The sequence below is a fragment of the Myotis myotis genome, unplaced genomic scaffold, assembly GCF_014108235.1.
Source record: "Myotis myotis isolate mMyoMyo1 unplaced genomic scaffold, mMyoMyo1.p scaffold_m19_p_10, whole genome shotgun sequence".
NCBI lineage: Eukaryota > Metazoa > Chordata > Mammalia > Chiroptera > Vespertilionidae > Myotis > Myotis myotis.
The window spans coordinates 32,700,253-32,723,961 of record NW_023416314.1 but is presented as its reverse complement, the minus strand read 5'-3'; the positions used below and the strand labels follow the sequence as shown (position 1 = coordinate 32,723,961).

General features: G+C 37.5%; 1 pseudogene; it reads right to left on the bottom strand.

Moving 5' to 3' along the window:
• LOC118664172 overlaps window positions 1-22,172 on the bottom strand; it is a 125,911-nt pseudogene extending 103,739 nt beyond the window's left edge.
• Between the last annotated feature and the right edge of the window lie 1,537 nt (window positions 22,173-23,709).

Below are 23,709 nucleotides of genomic sequence, written 5' to 3'. Positions count from 1 at the left end.
CAGGACTCAGGCAGAGTGGGTTCCCGGGGGCCCAGGTGCTGCCCAGGGCCCAGAGGTCAGCTGGGACCTGCCCTTCCATGTCAGATGCTCACATTTCAGTTGTTGGCCAGACCTAGGGACTGCACCCATGCACGAATTTTGTGCACTGGGCCTCTAGCATAGAAATAAAACAAAATACATACGTGTATAAATTTTGTATATAAATATTTATGTTTTGTTTTGCCATCCTTTCTATACTAAAAGCTAATCCTCCTCTCTCTTTTCTTTCTTATCTATCTAGATTTCTTCTGCTCAGTATGGTATCCATTAGTCACATGTGGATTTTAAAAAATTAAACGTTAAATCCCCAATAACATTAAGTATTTTCAGGGGCTCAACAGTCACTTGTGGCTAGTACCTTATTGGGTTAAAAGCACAGATGTAGAAAGATTTAATCATTGCAGAGAATTATATTCTAGAGCACTAATATAGATTAATGGATCTCATTTATTCTCATAATTTTAAATAGCATATGCTGAAGTCTCCCAAATATATTTCTTTATTTGTCATAGATACAATGGGTAGATTCACTCAATTTAAATTCCCATTTTCTTTCTGTCTTGCTTATCTCTATTTTAGAGACTGTAAAAGAAAATTCTTCCCAACTTCCCATGCAACTAGATTATGGGGAAGGCATCTATCTGGTCATGGTTTTGACAGAAAAAATCCAACATGTACTTTTCCCTTCCCTTTTCTCTTGCTGCTTTGTCAGTATCCCATGGCTGAAACTGGGGACACTATTTTGTATTCATAAAGAAATTCAATAAATCACATAGATGCAGATGCTAAGCCAAAGCCATGAGTTACCTATTTGCAGACTTTTATTATATAGAAAAGAAGCAATTATTTAAGCAGCTATTTTTGTTATTCTATTGTTTGAAGCCAAAGAATATTTCCAATGGATACTCCTGCCAAATCCACTGTAGAGTAATAGATTTTTTCATAAAAAAAATATATTGTCTCCCTCAATCCTACTACCTAAAAACATTTTCCTAGACCACCTCAGTGACCACCAAACACAGAACCTCTTCACGGTCTCTGTCCTTTCCAGAATGCAGGCTTCATGAGGCCACAAACCTGTTCTCTTCATCACTATGTATGTAATGTCTGCCTGTCATATGATTAGTACTCTATACATATGTTTGTGAAAATCAAATACTATGCATATTCCACTTAGGGGACAGAATGAATACAGACATAATGACCCTGAGGAACAGAGACTGTGAAATAAACTCAGATGATGAACCACTCAATTAAAACCATTTAAAAAAATAAAAATGTCCCATCCCCTGTAGATTGAGAGGTAGGGGCTGTACCTCTGGAGGCAAAGGGTGGGACAGAGATTTCTTCAATGTCTTTGTAAATCCCAACAGATTTGGTGGGGGTGGGGGGCTGCTTGTTTTTTGTTAAACAATTTTTTTTTACATTACACTGGAAAAAATAAAGGCTATTCAGTAATGATGCTACCTAATAGAATCACTGGCATATAAGCCCCTCATCTACCTGCCATAACACTTTAACTATGATTAAAATATTAACTTTCCTCATTTCATGAACAAATGGAAGTGTTGAGAATTTGTGCTATTTATGTAATATGAACAGCCCTTTAGAGGCTGTGCCAATTCTGGGACAAATCATTGCCCATAGGATGCAGTGTCATTAGCCTCATGACTTTAAAATATGCATTACAAATTCATTCTTTATGACACAGTAAATTCACATTCCCTCAAATGCCAGAGTTTTCTGCACATCAGCATCAGAGAAATAAGAAGCTGAAAATGTTTGTCCTATTGTGCTCTGATTTATAGGATTTTATTGTAGTCTGCTAGGTAGTCATAATTTTGCAATTTGTAAGATATAGTGAAACTGTTTAGTTCTCTGTGATAAAGATCTATTGCTAAATATTAGCTGTCACCAGAGGTCCGCAGTTTAATCAGTCATTATTAGTCATACTGTTTGTATTGGAACATGGCTCACAATAATCTAGCACACACAAAAATTCAAAATATTTCTTGGATAGAAATCTTACCTTGTACTGCATCTGAACAGATTATATGTACCTTTCTATCTACCTACCTATCTATCAAGATAAGAGGCAATATAATTCCATGGAAGCACAATTAATTCAGCACTTGCCATGTGTGAGACATGCTGCTAAGTGTTGTAGAGAAAAATAAAGATGAACAACGTGCTCTCTACAGGCAAAGGCCTCTCATTTCAGCATAATTAAGTATGTACTAACAAATAAAAATATGTTGCAAGGTAGAATTCCATAAACAAATAAATATAATAATTTACTAGTTTTGTATTATGGTAGCGTGGGGAGCAGGCCTAAGCCAATAGTCAGACATCCTTAGCACTGCCACGGAGGTGGGAGAGACTCACGCCACCAACGCTGTGCTTGCCAGCCATGAGGCCGGCTCCTGGCTGAGCAGCACTCCCCCTGTGGGAGTGCACTGACCACCAGGGAACACTCCTGTGTTGAGCATCTGCCCCCGGGTGGTCAGTGCGTGTCAGAGACTGGTCGTTCGTCATTCGTTTGATTTGCACATTAGCCTTTTATTATATAGGATAGTTATTATAAGCACATCAAAGATTATTTAAAGCATGTAAGAGGATGTGCATAGGTTATATGTAAATACACCATTTTATATAAATATTTGAGCATCTGTGGATAGCTGTAGCCATGAGAGGTACTAGAACCAATTCCCTGTGGATACCAGAGATGCTTGTACTGTATCCCTGTGATGCTCAATTTCTTTACCTTACAAAATGGGAGATAGTATTTATCTATTAGAGTATTAAATATGTTAAATTATGAGAAAAACATAATACATCAACATAGCACAATTTAACTTTTCAGCATGGTCAAAAAAGGTTAACTCTAGAGGAATTATTAGTCAGAGATGTAGAAGATAGAAAAACATGGAATGTCATCTTATTTAAATTTGTTGGATCTAAGAGTATGTGAATTAGATAAACTAAGAAAGGTGGACACCAATAGTTACTGTCCTTGGGAAAGAGAAAATGGGGTTTATATATTTTTTTTGGTGAGCAATATAAAGTCTTTAATATTTTATAGCAACAGAATTAAAATGGAGAAAACCTGGTTTTGGAGTAGGCACAGAGGGAGGCGAGAAGAATATTGCACCACTTCGGCATGGAGAAAGGGTGCATACAATCTAGGTAATGGCAGTGGTACTGGGGAAGAAGGTGGATAGGAAAGGCACAGGTGAGTTCAAAGCCTAAGGACTTAGGAAGGGTTAAATGCAGTCCGGGTGTATGGAGAGGGAAAGTGATGAGTCAAGGTGAATGAAGGTTTGAGGAACATAGCAGCGAAAACAGGAGATGATACATTCAGTTTCTTAAAAAACACACCTATTTGACTATTTTGTAATTTACAAACAAAGCACAGGTAGGTAAATTGAAACTGATGCTATCAAATAGACAAGATGCAACAGATATCATAATATACAAAAATTAATACCTATGTATATAAAACCCTAATATGCAAATAGACCAAACAGCAGAACAACTGAAAAACCGGTCGCTATGATGTGTGCTGACCACCAGGGGGTGAGCATGGAACATGGCAGGCATTGGCCACAACAGGATGGTGGAGCAGGTGAACTGGGGCACCAGACCAGGCAGGGTGCTGGTTGCTGTCATTGGGGCAAGCCTCTGGGGGTTACTGAAAATTCGTTGCTCCTGCACGCTGTGGTCCCACCCAACACTTGGACCTGCTGTCAGTGCCCGTCCCACTTGCAACCGCTGCCAGCACCAGGTTTTGGCCCTGATCACTCAGCACCATCAGCAGGTGCAAGCAGCAGCTGCCGGCCCTGATTGCCACTCAGGCTTCCCCACCTCCCCCTGCTCCCGAGGGGCAACTGGGGGAGCAGCCGCCGCTCAGACCTGTGGCAGGCGCGGGCCCTGATCCCTCCATGCTGTCACTGGGTATGAATGGGGCTGGTGCTGTCAGCACATGGGAGCAGTGGTGGGAGTGGAGCTGCCAGCAGACAGAGGACCATGGGCCCTGGCGGGAGGGACTGGGCGGGGGCACAGAGGATGGCCTGAGACCTGCCCCTGTGCCCACCACAGCCTCATGGCCCACAGTTCCTTTCATGGTGCATGAATTCGTGCGCTGGGCCCCTAGTATAAAATATAAAAAGAAACAAACCCTTGATCTTGGATTTCCCAGCTTATAGAGCTATGAGATTTCTGTTGTTTATAAGACCCAGTCTGTGGTATTTTGTGAAGGAAGCTCAAACAGACTAAGGCATGCACATTGAAAAAACTTAACTAGAAAGCAAACTCTATAAGGGCAAACATTTTTATTTATTTTATACACTAATGCATCTAAGCCTCGCAATGCCAGGTACACAGTGATCAATGAAAATTTGTTGAATTAATTAATACACAGAAATTTCACATTTAGTTCATGTCTTTATGGGTTGCACATTTAAAATCTTGTAATGAGAAATCTTTCATTATCCTGAGATCATATAAATATTTTCTATATTCTCCTCTAAAATGGTTAGTTTTCTTCTTTACATAAAAGTTTACTTTTTCTAACCCACGTAGAAGTGAATCTTTCCTATGATGTGGTAATAATTGTCCTAGGACAGTTAATTCACATGCATATGTTTCCCTAGCCACTGGAAAAGAGACTTTTTTTACATATTAAATGTCCATATAATAGTGAAAATATCCCTGTGTCCTCTATTGATTATGTCTCTTTTCTCTTCCCAAGACAATTATTCTTAATAACCAAATAAATGTTCTAGTTTCTGTACTTTTTAAAATAATACTCTTGATACCATGCAGGATATATCCTTCCACCTTTCTCTTTATTTTTTTTTTCAGAAGTGGTTGAGTGTTTCTGATTTCTTTGCTATCATATAATTTTAAAATAAGCTTCAAGTTGTTAAAAAAGAAACTATTGGGGGTCTTAATACTATTTTTATTGACATTAATGATCCTAAAGGTAAAGAAAAAATATGTCTAAAATATTGAGACTTTTTCTCCAAGAGTAAAGTATATTTTCTCACCTTTTTGGTCTTCATAAATATCCTTCAATATTTGTTTTTATTTTAATTTTGCAGTAAGATATTGTACTTCCTTTGTTAGTTATATTATTAAGGATCTTACATAGTGTTACTATCATATAAATTTTATCATTTTACAAACCACAATATGCATGTATAGCTGCTTTGTAAAATTCCTACTGACTTTTATATATTAGCTATATATTGAGACATCTTAATAAACATCCTTCCACATTCTAATGAATTGTAGATCCTTTGAAGCATTTCTTATTTTAGACAATTTTGTCTACAAATATTGGTGAGTTTTTTTTTTTTACTATAATCTTTTGTAAACATTAAATTTAGTTGTTTTTTTTTCCCTCTGTGTTTACTTTTTTGAAAAGAATTTCTGGTAAGTTGTTAAACAGAAACAGTCTGTGAGTGTCTTAATCCTTTTTTTTATTTTTGTAACCAACTTTGCTATAGGCTTTTGGTGAATAATCTTTTACAGGACTAAGGAAGTCCTTTCTATTCTACATGAATATGTTCTGTTCTGTTCTGTTTATGTATTTTCTAGTCTGTGACCTTATTCACCTGTGGCCAGAAAAGTATATGAACATATTAGGCAATAATTACTTGTAGATTGAATGAATGTATGAACAAATGTGTATATGATCAAACATTGACCATATTATTCCCCTGAATTCCTGAAGAAGTTAATTATAAAGCCAGAGTAGTTAATGTTTGATTGAGCTATACAAATTTTGAGTGACATTAAGTACCTAGTGACTAGATAACATTAGTAGCTGAGCACCCAATGAAGTGTGAGTGACAATGAAGAATAACCCATATTCAGGAAGTCTTAGCCAAAGTCTCAAAGGGTTGCATTAGGGACTGGTATCAGGAGAGTAACCATGGAAAGAAGCTGATGTCCTAGAACTAGGAAAACAGATTATTCAACAACACTTAGAGTCACATGGGCAAACATTTGTTGGTTTAGCAATTTAGGTGGAGACAATTTATCTAAGAGGTACTTTCAAAGGACTTTGCTTTTTTAATAGTTTGAGTTGCATTTCATCTTAAGGGTCTACACGGTGCTTGATATAATCTTACTGGCAAAGTTCCCCCTGTAGTAAAATAAAAACTTAACTTCTCCCAAAGAACAAATACATTGATATTATGATTTTGCTCTACAAACATAGTTATATTAAATATTCCTTGAGCATCCAGCCTTAATGGATGATGCATCAAGATTATAAGAACATTTAAAAAACAAACAAAAAATATCCCCTTTATTGTGTGTATGAGTCAATGTAATGTTCACATAGTCAAACATTTATTTGAATAAGAGTAAAGCATGATATCATGCTAAGCAAAATATGTCAGACAGAAAAAATTAAGAACCATATGATTTCACTCATGTGGGATATAAAACTGAAAGCAACAGATGAACAAGCAAGAAAAACAACAAAAACTCATAGACACAGACAACATTATAGTGGTTATCAGAAGGAAGGGGAGATGATGGATAATAAAGGGAAAAGGGGGTCAAATATATAGTGACAGAAGATGATTTGAGTTGGGATTTAGGGCACACAATACAATATGAAGATCATGTATCATTAAAATGTACTCCTGAAATCTGCTACTATCTTCTAAGCTACAACCTAATCCCTATAATCTCATGCATAATTAAAAGACTACTTTACCTGTTCAGATTAAAGTTGGAAGCTGTCATTCAGCATGTTTTATGAATCTTAATTCTGCCATAGCTGGCCAGGATCACTGAAATCAAAATTATTATTGTTAGTATCTGCAAGTTGTGTAACTTATGACAAACTTCCTTATATAGCATCTATCAAATAAGGATCATGACAAATATTATGCCAAGAATATAATAAATTATTGATAAGTATTTTAATAGATACAGCTATATAATAAAAGTCTAAGCGACCATTATGGCAAAATGACCAGAACGACTGGTCACTATGATGCACACTGACCACCAGGGGGCATATGCTCAACACAGGAGCTGCCCTGCTCATGGTCAGTGTGCTCCCACAGAGGGAGTGCTGCTCAGCCAGAAGCCGGGCTCATGGCTGGCAAGTGCAGCAGCAGTGACAGGAACCTCTCCCACCTCCGTGGCAGCGCTAAGGAGCAGTGAGCAAGTGGTAAGGAACAAGGGGTCCCAGACTGCAAGAGGGTGCATGCCGGGCTGCGGGGACCCACCCCCCAGTGCATAGATTTCGTGCACCAGGCATCTAGTTTATAAATAATTTAATAAGACTATAAAAAGTGAATACACAATGCCTTGTGCTTAAATGCTCAGAAGTGAGAGCTGTTACTGTTAATATTATTTTAAATATCATAATGCAGTAAGATAAGTGGAATTATGACAACAGTTAGAAAAGGGAGCATGTTTTATGCAGCAGTTTTTAAATTATAAAAAATGAAGATTTATGTATATATAAAGGTATAAAGGAAAATGTTCTATCAAGATTTGATTTTGTATCAAAAATACCCACTAACCCCTTGTTTAATTTATATTAAACAAGATCTGAGTGTAGATGCATACACTTCTCTAACTCTCCCATAAATAAGGCAAAATTATAGCTCAAATGCAGCTGAGAGATGCATAATCTGGTGTAATCCCTTTATAATACATGGAAAAAAATAGAGCCCTCAAAATATTGATAACTTTCCTTATGCTACATAGCCAGTTAGAGTTTTCTTCTAAATAATGTACTTTACAGATATACCCTAGTTCCCTAGGCTTGCATAGTTGATAAAGTCTTTCAGCTTTCAAGTATCACAATTCAATGAAACTGTCACTAATTCAGTGATCCGAAAATCAACTGAAAATATTACTGACCTATGCTTTGATGAATATAACATGCCATATTTTCAGTGTGATTCTTTTCCTTGATTATATTTTTGGATTTTATTTTGGATTTCAAATCCATTCTCCCTGAGAGAGGGAAATTGTATTGTCCATTTGGCTGACAAGAAATGTTTTAAATTATTTTATAGCAAGCAATTTAACAAGAGTATTTTGAATTCCAAGGCGGTTCAATAAGGGCTCAGTGATATGTGAGTAAAAGAGAAACTGTGAATAGATTGCATATAAAGCAAAGAAAAATCAAGCAAGAGAAAATATACCTAAGATTCTTAGAAGAATAATCTTGTTAAAAAAATACGGACTATTTTGTTGATATTTTTAATATGAAAGTCACTAAATATCAGTTATTTTAGTGGCATACAAGAAAAATTCCAAGAGGCACCTTTCTAATAGTTTTACTCTCGTTGCTCCCACCAAAACCCATCACCAAATTTATAATATTCATTTCCCTGAATTTCTTAATAAAATCTAATATAGTTCAATGACTAGAATCTTGCATGTAATAAATAGGAAAAAACACATTTTTATGGATTGAGATAATCTGAGTTTGTGCCTCAGCATCACCATTTTTTCTGCCAACCAAATTCTAGCCAGCTTTCTATCACAGACAACTCTCTTGGTGCACAATACATGAGGAAAATGTACTACATTAATATTTTTCTGTACTTCTATATATTCCATATATCAGTGTTCCTGGAGACACTGGAGACTGGCACATACTAGTTCATCCTGAAAATTCAGTGTGTAGCTTAAAGTTTGAAAATAGCCTCTTGCATCAAAACAGCAGGGTGGGAAAGGAATGTAGAAAGAAGAATCACAACTAAAGAATTACTCAGATCTAAGGAACAAAGTAAAGAATGAAACTCACTTTAAAAGAGACTTGGAAAATTTACAATGAGCAAATAATATTTAACCCTTTTACAAAACTGGAGCTTCAGAATAAAGCAAATAAAATTATAATATATTAAATATCTCACCTATAGAATTCCCAAACTGAAATTAGTATGAAATAAATTGAATGGTACTACTTAGGTTTTTTTATATACAATTGACTGTCCAAAATGGATGTTTTTTCAGCCAGTGGATTTATGTTTAGGTTTCAGATGGTTAGAAGCAAAATCTTCTGAGATGTGATGATGGTCAAAAGAAAACATTCTACTAAAGCAAAGGAAGCAGTTGAGGATGGTTTCTAAAGGGCTATCTTTTGAAAACAACTGACTTCTTTGTAGGCATGGAAAAAAGGAAAGCCCAACAATATTTTCCAAATGTTGATGGCAATCTAAAAACTAAAGTTATTTTATAAACTGATATATATTCTTGTTTCTCTGTAGACCTACCTAATCAACCAGTGGTTAATATCACATTTATACTTAACCTGAAAGTAATAAAAATATTTACTTATTTGAAGGAGATATTTTATGACAGAAGAGGTAATTTAGAGCCTCTAGATGCCATGTACTTAATCTCAATAAAAAATAAAAATATCCCAGCCTATGTGGCTCAGTAGTTGAGCATTGACCCATGAACCAGGAGGTCACGATTCCATTCCCAGTCAGGGTCCATATCCACCTTGTGGGCTCAATCCCTAGTAGGGGGCATGCAGGAGGCAGCCAATCAATGATTCTCTCTCATCATTGATGATTCCATTTCTGTCTCCCTCTCTTCCTTCCTCTCTCTGAAATCAATAAAAAACATTAAAAACTATAAGGAAGTCTTAAAAAAATAATGTTGCAATTCTAATCATATTAATAATTTTTTTATAAAAGTAATTTTTAAACACATTTTATTGATTTTTTACAGAGAGGAAGGGAGAGGGATAGAGAGTTAGAAATATCAATGAGAGAGAAACAACGATCAGCTGCCTCCTGCACACCCCTTACTAGGGATGTGCCCGCAACCAAGGTACATGACCTTGACCGGAATCGAACCTGGTACATGCCCTTGACCGAAGTCGAACCTGGGACCCTTCAGTCTGCAGGCCGACTTTCTATCCACTGAGACAAACCGGTTAGGGCACCAATCATATTAATTATATGATGTTACTAAAAGTCTCTTCTAAATTTTAAATACGTTTTCTTACATCTTATTTCATATAGTGTTAAATTCTGTTCTTTAATAAGTATTGAATCAAAAGTATTTTAGTTTATTTAAATTCAATACAACATTTGAATGTAACGTTTTTACCCAAATAGAAAAGCCTTAATGTGAATGGTATAGAATATTTTAATATCATAATTATCTTAGATTTTTTTCCTCAACAGAAGATGCCCAATCATAAAAAATGCTTTTAAAAAATTGATACCAGAACAATAACAATAGAATTAGGATTATAATGGTATATAGCATTTTTTATTGGTGTTTCAAAATATACACAAAAAGGATTATATAAATCATCTCAGTTTACACTCACAAAAAGCCCGTATGGCATATACTATAATTATTCACTTTTTTTTTTTTAAGAAAAAGAGAATCTTAGTTTTTATTATTTCAATAATTCTGGAGTAGCTTGAATAGAGTAATTTTCTTACATATAACAATTATAAAATTCAAGCCAAGATTAAAACACAACAACAATATGTAGTGACTAAAATGTTACCAAAATCAGGCAGAAGATATGAGAGTCTGCCTTGAAAGACAATATATAACATGTGTGATTTTTTATTTTGTAGTCTGTTGACCAAGGGCACTTTATATCCTTCAAGATTTGGGTGGCAGAGAGACATAATTTTCCATTCTTGAGATGTCAGATAACAGAGTTCAGAGATGGCAGAATAGCCATATATTTAATGACATTGAGGGACAGGCGCTCCTGGAAAGAGTTAAGTGCAAACATTTGTGTATAAAATTCACCCTAATAGCTATAACCGGTTTGGCTCAGTGGATAGAGCATTGGCCTGGGGACTGAAAGGTCCCAGTTTTGATTCCGGTCAGGGGCATGTACCTTGGTTGCGGGCACATCTCTAGTAGGGAGTGTGCAGGAGGCAGCTGATCAATGTTTCTAACTCTTTATCTCTCTCCCTTCCTCTCTGTAAAAAATCAATAAAATATATTTTTTTAAAAATTCACCCTAATATTGGTTGGTCAATATATGGCTCGCTTTCAAATATAATCTCAGATGTCCCAGAAAGAATGCATTAACTGGAAGCTGAGAGAAGTGGATATCTCAAATTATTCTTTGTGCTGGGAAGACAAAGTTCAGTGTGGCCAGGTTAACTGCTCATTAAAATGGAAACATTTTCAGAAACCATGAGAGAATCAAGATTTTCTGCAACATATTACTCATAACATCCATTATCCCATAAAAATCACTAGACATGTGGAAAACATGAAAATGTTATGTATACACACACACACACACAAATCAGCCAATAGTAATCAAACCCAATAAGTAATGAAGATAACCCAGATATTACAATAATCGATAAGAATTTTAAAACAGGTATTATAAATACTGTTTGTAAACTTAAAGAAAAAATATACATTATGAGTGAACTGATAGTGATTCTCATCATAAAAATAGTCACTATAAAGAGGACAAATGGAAAGTTTAAAACTGAAAGGTACAACTGAAAAATTATAACCTGGATAAAAGTTAATAGAAGATAGAAGACAGAAAACATTCTTAGAGATAAACCCATTGAAATGAATAAATCTGGAGAACACACAGTGAGAAAACAAAACTGTCAATATATATAAAAACCTAAGCGACCAAACGACTAGTCGACTGGGTGACCGGTAGCTATGACGTGCACTGGCCACCAGGGGGCAGATGCTCAATGCAGTATCTGCCCCCTGATAGTCAGTGCGACCGACGCTCAGCTAATTGATGGGCGCCAGACACCATCTAATGCCTGGCAAGCACAGCTGCGGCGACAGGAGCCTCTCCTGCCTTCGTGGCGGTGCTACTGAGCTGCAGTGGTGGCAGATGCAGTGGGGCTGGGATGAGCGGGAGCAGCACAGCTCCTAATATGGGCTCAGGCTCCTCCCCAGCAGCCTGCCACTTCGTACACTAATGCATCCCTGGGGGGATGTCAGACTGCCAGTTTTGGCCCGATCCCTGGGCAGAAACCAGCAGTCTGACATCCCCTGAGGGGTCCTGAATTGTGAGAGGGTGCAGGCCAGGCTGAGGGACCCCACTGGTGCACGAATCCATGCAGCAGGCCTCTAGTAAAGTATAATTAATAGAGTCTTATACCTGGGAGATGATATCAAGTAGATTAACATACATTTAGAATCCCAAAAGAAAAAGAGAAAAATAATAGAAAAGAAGAAAAATAGAAAAGTAAAGAGCTTAAATTTCCTGAATTTTTGAGAAATCCTCAACTTCCAGAGGTAAAAAATCTTAATAAACACAAACAGGAAGAATTCAGAAACGAAGAAAAAACATATTCAAGCACTTTATATTCAAATGGTGATTTAGATGGACTAGTTTAATCTGACACTTGAGTAAGGTCTTTAAGGCAGTAGAACCCTGGCTGGTATGGCTCAATGGATGGAGCATCGGCCTATGGACTGAAGGGTCCCAGGTTCGATTCCAGCCAAGGGCACATGCCCAGGTTTCGGGCTTGATCCCCAGTAGGGGGTGTGCAGGAGGCAGCCGATCAATGATTCTCTCTCATCCTTAATGTTTCTATCTCTCCCTCTCCTTTCCTCTCTGAAATCAATTATATATTTTTAAAAAGACAGTAGAATGGTACTTAAAAATCTGTTTTCCCCAAGTAATGCTAATATAAGTTCAGTGGTAGAATTCAGATACTAGAATAACAAAAAGAGAGGAGAGATCATAGATAAGACTAGCTTTAATGTGTCTTCCTACCAAGTTTGATTATAGTATAATATTGTGGTTTGTATCAGAAACCACTATCTTAAGAAGAAAGGAATGCAATAGAGGAATTAGCCCTTAAAAATGATCCAGAGGCATGAAGGGGCAGACACAGCTCCAGTGGCTGCTGCAAAGCATTGGAAGAATTAATATAGATTGGAAACTGTCTTCCCTTAGGACATCTCTGAAGAGAACCCAGGTTATAGATTATAGAAGTCTAAGAAATGATAGTCAACTATTCTCTATGTTAGGGAGCTAACGTACTTGACAGTGGATTATCTAACATTCTCACAACTCTGATGAGTAAATAAATTCAACTTCATTAATCAGTATGGTAATTGCTACTTATAATAACAACAAGCTGATTTTTCACGCAATATACTGCTAGGTTAAAATATAATTTTTGGTTACAGACATCAAATTACACCTCAGCCCAGTGATGTAATACAATAAAAATATCATAATATTTAGGTACTTCTCTAAGTGTTTAAATGTATTAGTTTATTCACTTCTCATAAAAACCCTATAAAAACTTCTTTTGGCCAAAGCCGGTTTGGCTCAGTGGATAGGGCGTCGGCCTGCGGGCTGAAGGGTCCTGGGTTCTATTCCGGTCAAGGGCATGTACCTGGGTTGCGGGCATATCCCCAGTAGGGGATGTGCAGGAGGCAACTGATCGATGTTTCTCTCTCATCGATGTTTCTAACTCTCTATCTCTCTCCCTTCCTCTCTGTAAAATATCAATAAAATATATTTAAAAAAAAAAAACTTCTTTGGTTCTCAGAGTATTCTTATTATTCCCATTTTTCTGTTGAGAAACGGACAATTTAAAATCAACTCTGTTAAATTTAGGATTCCTTCTCCATCATTTCTAATTTGAAAGAATATATGTTCCCATATGTTCAGTGCAGAGTTATTTGCCATAGCCAAGATTTAGAATCAGCCCAGGTGTCCATCAGTAGATGAGTGATTATAAGATTCATATTAAGAAAACATGAGGCATTATTATCAATGCACCAATATTACTACCATCATCCTATTCTTCTGCTAATATCCTTCTACTACTATTTTTATCATGACTCTAACAACTTCTATAACTATTACTATGCTTACTATGTCCTAGAAACTGTGATACATACTTTTATAACAACTTAAAAAAATTAATCTTAATAAAGCTCCATGAGATATAGTTTATTTTTAATTCCATTTTATAATTGAAGACCTGACTTTGTAACTCATTACGGTAATATAGATAAGAGGTAGAGTCAGGGTTAAAATCTAGATATAAGTTAACCTAAAACTTATTAATGAAAAGTATCTATGGTGATGAAGATGATGGTGAAGATCCTGACAGTAGTGATGACAACATTTTCCTACAACAATCACTTACTTAACTTAAATTCTGTAGACTAACAATCTCACCTATTTAGTGAAGAATTAATAATTGAGATATTAAATTTTAAATAGTGGAACATGAAGTTTATGCCATCACTTTTAAACAAATATTTCAAAATGTAGTCAATGATAATTTAATACATATTATTCTAACAAGCTAGATTGTAAAATTACTCTATATATAATGGATTAAATTAGTACTTTGTTGTAAAGGTTTTGAAATGGAATAGTTATTCTAATAGCAACAGAAAATGAACATGACAACTTTCCAGATAGAAGAAAAATATAGTTGCAAAATTTTATAAATCACCACGCTGTATAAAGTCAATATCTCCAATTAATTCAGCCACCAATGAAGTTATTATGATAAACTATAAACCAGCATTACCATTAGTTTTCCAAGAGGAGTATAAAATATGTTTTAAATACTTTATTGTTAAAGAAAAGAGTCATATAAAACTGTCAGATATGTATATTTAAATTGATTATTTATTTTAACATTGACTATTAATACAGTATGTGTTAACACAGACAGCATGTTATACTTGAGAAAGAGTGAAAATTTGAATCTTTCATTATACTCCCTTCTATGTTAACAACTATTACTATATCTTTGGCCAAAATATCTAAATAATCTTAAGCATAGATAAGACTAGCTTTAATGTGTCTTCCTACTAAGTTTGATGATTATAGTGAAACATTGTGGTCTACATTCATTATACTTGTACATGAGAACTCCATGGCTTATTTCCTACTTGCTACACTTTTGTAGCCCTAAAGAACATCTAAAACTTAATTATTCAAAGCTCTAAAAAGAAAGGATAATTATAAAATGTGATAAAGGTGCTAAATATCTTTACAATGACAATCATATTACAATATATGAATGTAGCAAATTAACATGTACTCTATAAATTACATAATATTATATGCCAAATATATTCAATAAAAAAGATAAAAGCATCTTGCATCTCTAATATTCTAAACTCACAGTGTACTTTCAAAAAATGTGCTGACATAGGAACCTTTATTCAAAGCATGTCAGATAAATCAGGAATTAATGCCATGGACAATGAGATAATGGGTGTACTCTAATGCATTAGTACTGTGGATATAATACTATAGCCCTGCATATTATAATTATTCATCCATAGAAAGCTACAGATAGAGCACATACCAGTTTGCTAATCACCCCCATAAGAAGACTTTTAAAAATGCTTCCCTTCCATCTTAATTGTCTTGTAATATTATATCTTAATCTCAAGGTTATTATGATTATCTATCTATTTGTCATGTATCTATTTATCTATTTACTTATTTATCTGCTGTTTTCATTGTAAATAGGGGCCTGTTGCATAGCCTCCACACTCATTTATAGAAAAGATTAAATCCATAAATCATCAGAATTCATAAGCTGCCTACTTGGAGCTAAACAGCCAGTGCTATACCAGACTGATGGAGATTTATGATGCTCAGACAGTGCCTCTCACACAACTGCAAGAAGACAAAGGGAAAGAAAAGCTATCCAATTAACTTGATGTCTATAGACAATACTTAGATAAACAGATGGGATCAGCTACCTGGAGGACAAAACCTCTGGGAATAGGAGGGTGTATAAGGAGAGGTGAGTGTGTATTTACCTTGTCCTTTTACATGTTGAAATCTCAGCTACACAGGAGGCCTAATTAAAGACACCCCCTTTGGCCAGTGTTGCTCAGTGGTTAACCTTTGAACCAGGGGGTCATGACTCAATTCCTGGTCAAGGCACATGCCTGGGTTGTGGGCTTGATCTCCAGTAGGGGCATGCAGGAGGCAACCGACCAATTATTCTCTCTCATCATTGATGTTTCTATCTCTCTCTCCCTCTCCCTTCATCTCTGAAATCCATAAAAATATATTTTAAAAAATTTTTAAATAAAGGCATCCTTTTTTCTGAAGTTAATTAGAGACTGTAGTTTATGTGAAACTAAGATTTTGCTTAAGAGAAAGGAAAAAGAAAATACAATAATGAGTTAAGTTCAATTATATGTTGTCATAAAACAAGCATAAGCTTTGACCTATTGCTATGTAACCCATTTCTTACATTTATTATTTTATATAATAAAAGGCTAATCTGCAAATTGTCCCCTCAGGAGTTCGACCGACTGGGAATTTGACTGCTCGCTATGACGTGTGCTGACTACCAGGGGGCAGCACGGAATGAAGGCAGCCAGGGGAAGAAAAGCCCCAATTGACCTTGATTGCCAGCCAGGCCTAGGGACCATCCTGTGCAGAATTTCATGCACCAGGCCTCTAGTGTCCCATAATTGTCTAAAATATATCTTTAAAATCTAAGTATTTATGCCAATATATAGTTTTTAATTTTAAAATGGAAAATAGATATTCAGTTTTATAATAACTTGACAACAGCAGAATCATTATCTATACTAATAAAAGGGTAATATGCTAATTAGACCAGGTAGATTGGACATCTTCCAGTTGTCCGGTCCTCCTTCCGGACAAAGCCACAGTTGTGGGGGCCAAGGCAGAGGTGGTTAGGGTGATCAGGCCGGCAGGGGAGCAGTTAGGGGTCATCAGTCTGGCAGGCAGAGGCAGTTAGGGGCAATTAGGCAGGCAGGCAAAGTGGTTAGGGGCAATCAGGCAGGTAGGCAGGTGAGCAGTGAGGAGGCAGCAGTCCTGGATTGCGAGAGGGATATCCGAGGAGTCCTGGATTGGAGAGGGTGCAGGCTGGGCTGAAATACACCCCCTCCCCCGTCGTGCACTGGGCCTTTAGTCTATAATAATAAAAGCATAATATGCTAATAATACTGGACATCCTTCCAGATGACCATCTGGATGAAGCCGGGGCTGCGAGGGAAACCTGGGTCCCAGGTGCCAGAGGGAAGCCAGTGCCAGCAGCCAGGGGAAGGAAAGCCTACTCTTGCATGAATTTTGTGCATCAGGCCTCTCGGCCTGGCCTGTGACCTCTCACAATTTGGGACCCCACCAGTGCATAATTGGGACTGGGGGAGGATGCAGGAGGGCTCCAAGGCATGCCCAGCCCATCTCACCCATTCCTGATTGGCCAGACCCTAAGCAGCAAGCTAACCTACAGGTCGGAGTGTCCAGCCCCTGGTGGTCAGTATGTGTAGATATGAAAGATAATAAAATACATTAATTATTCTAGAGTAAATTTGTTATAATTTAATAATTTTGCTTCAAACTGAAAACCAGGCTTTGTCAACCCTACTGGACTTTAAATATTGTGCATTTTTAAATATTGTTTACTCCGTAAAGAACAAAGGTAAAACAATGCATTTAAATAAAGTACAGGGTGGGCAAAACAGTTGTGAGTATGCTAAACACAGATTATTATTGTATTATTATTTATTAATTATTGTGTTATTTTCCATATGAACAACTATAAACCTACTTTTGCCCCACCCTGTATTTCTAAGGCCCTGAATCTTATATATGGGATTAAAATTTTTAGAGAAAAATTAATGACATCTGGTCACACCAACTAAAACAAAACAAAACAAATAAATGTGGCAGGATAATCTGCTTGTCATTTGAAAAAGTGCATGAAATTGTCTTCCCTATTGAAAGTGACATTTAAATGCAGTTAGATTTTAGTAAAAACATGATTAGGAAAGCAAAGCTTCTTTCCAGGCAAGAGTAAGAGGATGCCACAGACGCCCACACAACATACTTTCTCAAGCGGGAAAATAAATTATGAGATAAACCTTCATGGAAGAATCTTGGAATAATCTATCTACATAAAAGCCTAAAGGATCAGTTAGCTGGTTGATTGGTCGACCAGTCACTATGATGCGCACTGACCACCAGAGGGTAGATGCTCAATGCCGGAGCTGCCACTGGTGGTCAGTGTGCTCCCACAGCGGGAGCGCTGCTCAGCTGACCGAGGGGCACCAGATGCAGGGTGAAGTGGCAGCGAGCCTACTGAGTGGCAGGGGCGGTGGTGGCAGGCGCCACGGGGCCGGGATGAGCAGGAACAGCAGGCAGAAGTGGCAGGTAGCGTTGGACTGCCAGTTTTAGCCCGATCACCTCAGGCCACGCTGAGGGACCCCACCAGTGCACGAATCCATGCACCGGGCCTCTAATATGATATAAAATGTAACACTCTAACGTGTGATCTTTAGAGAGAAAAATGTTAGTCTATATTACAGAGTTTGAATCACTTCATAGTGTATCCTGGTATATTACAGTAAGAAGTGCAATCAGCTTTGTAGCTTCTTGCCAAATTATTTATTCTAATTTTTTTTTTCAGGAGTAAAAAACAGACAAATCCAGAATGCAGGACATGCTCATATGACCAACATGACATTTTTAAAAGTTAAGTCCATTAGAACTTAGAGACACTAATAACCAACGACAATGTATAAACATTGATTAGATCATAGACTGGGGTGAGCGAGGAAGGCTATAGAACACTTCTTTGGAAAAATTAGCAAATTGTAAAGGTTTTAAAAATAAATTGTGTTTAGGTAATATTAAAAAATAGTTTATTTTTCTTAAGTCTGATTATGGTATCTTGGCTACATAAGAGAATGCCCTTGTTGTTAGAGCATGCATAATTAAGTATTTAGTAATAAAGTGTTATGAAGTTTGAAATTTTGAATGGTTTAGAAGGAAAAAAAGGGAGAGACAGAAAGGAAGGAGGGAAAAGATAGAGAACACATGGCAAATGTGGAATAATGTTCCTTTCAAGGTGCACAAATTTGTGCACTGCCCTCCCCTGCATGCCTGGTCACCCCCAACTACCCTCCCTGCAGGCCTGGTCCCCCCCAACTGACCTCCCCTGCAGGCCTGGGTCCCCCCCAAACTGTCCTCCCTGCAGGCCTGGTCCCCCCCAAACTGTCCTCCCCTGCAGGCCTGATCCCCCCCAAACTGTCCTCCCCTGCAGGCATGGTACCCCCCAAACTGCCCTCCCCTGCAGGCCTGGTCCCCCCCAACTGACCTCCCCTGCAGGCCTGGGTCCCCCCCAAACTGTCCTCCCTGCAGGCCTGGTCCCCCCCAAACTGTCCTCCCCTGCAGGCTTGATCACCCCCAAACTGTCCTCCCCTGCAGGCATGGTCCCCCCCAAACTGCCCTCCCCTGCAGGCCTGGTCCCCCCCAACTGACCTCCCCTGCAGGCCTGGGTCCCCCCCAAACTGTCCTCCCTGCAGGCCTGGTCCCCCCCAAACTGTCCTCCCCTGCAGGCCTGGGTCCCCCCCAAACTGTCCTCCCTGCAGGCCTGGTCCCCCCCAAACTGTCCTCCCTGCAGGCCTGGGTCCCCCCCAAACTGTCCTCCCTGCAGGCCTGGTCCCCCCCAAACTGTCCTCCCCTGCAGGCATGGTCCCCCCCAAACTGCCCTCCCCTGAAGGCCTGATCACCCCCAACTGCCCTCCCTTTCAGGCCTGGTCCTTTCCAACCGCTCTCCCCTGCCAGCCATCTGGTGGCAGCCAGCTTGTGTGTTGGAGTGATGGTAATTTGCATATTACCTCTTTATTAAATAGGACATTTACTTTATATATTTTGTTGTGTCATTATTTAATGCACAATGATTTAATACCATTTGGTTTGCACTGTTGAGTGACTGTTTTAGAAATACAAAATGATCCTAATCTTCTTAGTCATTATGCTTTGCCTTAAATTCTTCCGTTTGCTATTAGCATTTCCATTCACGATTGCTTTCTGTTTTTCCATGATGAAACTTTACCCATTATTTTACTTAAAATATTTCTATGTCATTTTCCTGAGTTGTTTTAAATTTGATTTAGTTTTGTCATTCTTTCTGAGAATATTTCCTTCCTAAAAACAGACTAGTTTAAAGCAATTTCCTTTAGTGTTATCACTGTTATGTGTAGCCTTAATTCTGTCACTTTGTTTTATGTTCTCAGTTTTGTTTTTATATTTCTTTTTTGTTGCATTTGCCTCTTGTCATTTGTCATGTGGAATCTGTATGCTTGCTTCTTATCTTCTATAGTGATGCGAAAGGTAATTATTCTTTTTATTTCCACTAGTGGGTTCTTATGCTTTTCAAAATAATGTTTGACTTATTTTCTAAATTAAAATCAATAACACTTTTTTAGTTTCTTGTTCCAAGTCCAACCAATGTGCCTTTGTAAAATTAATTCTTATTTGTGGAATGTGCTTTCTTATTAGCATCAAGAATGTATTTTATGTTATTTATTACATTTATGTTTAATTTTATGTAACTATTTATAGTATTGATTTTTATTTAGTTTTATGTTTAACACATTGATAATCAGATAGTCCTTCATACAGGAATACTGCCATGTTTTATTTATTAATTTTTATTTATATTTTATTAGGCTTATATATTCAGTGTTTTCTTCTCATAAGTCAATATTCATCAATATTCACATTTTTTGAAACCTTACATATTTGAAAGTATCTTCTGTTGCCATATAGGAAAGAATTTTAGTTCTACATAAAATTTTTGAGAAAGCACATTTTTCTTCCAAAATTGACTAGAAATTGCTCTAATATCACTTTTTCACATACTACATTCATTTATTTATATTTTGATCCCACAAGAAGCCATAATTCCATCAATGGTAGAAAAGTACAAATTTCAAACCAAGTTGAAGTTACTCTTTTTGAAAAATAATATGTCTTTTTTTTTTCTTTTTTTTAAATATACATTTTATTGATTTTTTTACAGAGAGGAAGGGAGAGGAATAGAGAGTTAGAAACATCGATGAGAGAGGAACATCCATCAGCTGCCTCCTGCATGCCACCTACTGGGGATGTGCCCGCAACCAAGGTACATGCCCTTGACTGGAACCAAACCCAGGACCCTTCAGTCCATAGGCTGATGCTCTATCCACTGAGCCAAACTGGCTAGGGCAAAAAATAATATCTCTTTATTGATTTTTAGAGAGGGGAAGGGAAAGGAATAGAGAGGTAGAAACATTGATTAGAGAGAAACATCATCCATCAGCTGCCTCCTGCACCCCTCCCCCTACTGGGGATTGAGCCTGGAACCCGGGCATGTGCTCTAATTGGGAATCAAACCAGTGACCTCTTGGTTCATGAGTAGATGCTCAATCACTGAACCACACCAGCCAGGCTTCAGTTACTCTTTTTGAAGCAAAAAAAAAGCTTCTCGCCCTGGCTGGTTTGGCTCAGTGGATAGAGTGTTGGCCTGCAGACTGAAGGGTCGCAGGTTCGATTCCGGTCAAGGGCATGTACCTTGGCTGTGGGCACATCCCCAGTGGGAAGTGTGCAGAAGGCAGCTGATTGATGCTTCTCTCTCATTGATGTTTCTGACTCTCTATCCCTCTCCCTTTCTCGCTGTAAAAAATCAATGAAATGTATTTGGAAAAAAGAAAAAAAAGCTCCTCATTTTTAGATGGTTGCATCATTAATTCCATAATAGCATTTACAATATCACTACCATTGTTCTTCATGGCTTGAACTGCCTTCACACTCAACACATTTTCTTGTGATATGACCAGTTCTATGTCCTTAACTTCCACACCTATTTCATCAACATCTTCCTCTTCACTCTCCTCTTGCATAGTTGTAGTGTGTGTTTTCTTGAATGTTTAGCTTCACTAAATTTTGAATTTCTCTGCAGCTTTTAGCTGTGCTGGCTGAGATGAATCATTGATGTTGGCCTCCCCCAAAACTATGGAGATATCTAAAGCTGGGCTCTTATAGACATCTGGTTTTGTGATGACACAGAGGATAGGCTTAGATTTCTGGATAGTTCCCTAGTAACCCCCGTAACCTGTCCAAGACACAATATTGTAAACGTGTACATATTCTGTATACTTTACAGCCTTCCATGCCTTCTTTTTACTCGCACTCTGTTTTTACTTAATGATTGGTTCTCCATGGATTTCAGCCGCTGTGGCCAGTTGGGTTTGTCCTGTGGAATCTCTGGTGCTGATTCATCACTGTTAGATTCTGTCCCTGTCTCAGATTGGGGCTGTGGCAACTCCTGCTCTGTAGCAGGGACAGTGTCCGTGGCTTCACTGGGCATTTTACGAGGGAACACAGAACCAAGATGGCAGCAGGAAGAGTATGTATGTGTGTATGTATTTATTGGTGGTAAGAACACTTAACATGATATCTACCACTCCACAAATTTTGAAGTACAGAATACTGTATTGATAAAGAAAATATGTTGTATAGTACATCTCTAGAATTTCTTCATTTAGCATAACAGAAACTTTATACCCACAGAACAATTTCCTTCTTCCCCTAGCCACCAGTTCCTGGCATCCACCATCCTACTAAGTCGATGAATTTGATTCCTTTAGATATCTCATATAGATGGACTTATGCAATATTTGCTCTGTGACTGGCTTATTTCATTTAGAATTAGGTCTTTCAAGTTTATCCATGTTGTCACACATCTTCTTTATCCATTTGGTGAAGAATACATATTTGGTTCATTTCCATATTTGCCTATCGTAGTATTGCTACAACGAACATGGACATACAAACTTTTCCTTGAAATTTTGATTTCAGTTATATTGGATAGATACACAGAAGTGGGATTGTGGGTTTGGTTCCTAATGCAGTTCTTTGTTTAATTTCTTTTGGGACCCTCCCTGATATTCTCCATAACTGCTGCATTATTTTACATTTCCACCAAGAGTGTGCATGGGCACAAATTTCCCTAAATACTCTCCAATACTTACCTTTGGGCTTTTTTTGTGTGTTATTTATTTATTTTGCTTTGTTTAATGATAAGTATTCTACCAAGTTTGACATGACCTATCGTTTTGTTTTGATTGGCATGACCCTGATGATTGGTGAGGTTGAGCGCATTTTCATATACTCATAGATCATCTGTATGTCTTCTTTAGAGAAATATCTATTCAAATCCTTTGCCCATTTTTAATATGGCAATTTCGTTTTGTTTGTTTTTTTTTTACTTTTGAGTCATAGTTCAATCTACGAGGTAGAAAGAAAACCTACAGGATGGGAGAATATATTTGCAAACCCTATGTCTGATGAGGGGCTAATAGCCTTCAGTGTTGTTAAAATATTCCCTTTCTCTATCTTCACCATTGGAGGTATTTGCTAGCATTTTATTTTTTTAAATATATTGTATTGATTTTTTACAGAGAGGAAGGGAGAGAGAGACAGAGTTTTAGAAACATCGATTCAGCTGCCTCTTTCATGCCCCCTACTGGGGATGTGCCCACAACCTGGGTACATGCCCTTGACCAGAATCGAACCTGGGACCCTTCAGTCCCCAGGCCGACCGTCTATCCGCTGAGCCAAACTGGTTAGGGCTATTTGCTAGCATTTTAATGCAAGAGAGATACAGGGGATGTGAAAGGTTATCATCACTTAAACTCCTGAACATGAATTTTAATGTCATCATTTCCTTTCTGTTACAGCTGCTACTAATTTTTCCTCCCTGCTCTTCCTCTAAGCTATTATGGCAACTTTTTTCTAGCTATCCCCTTCCTGCTTCTGTATTCCCAAATCTAATACTAACTCAAATATAACTATTTTCATAAAAGGCAACAGCTTCCTTTCACATCATAGCCTCAAGGTGTTCC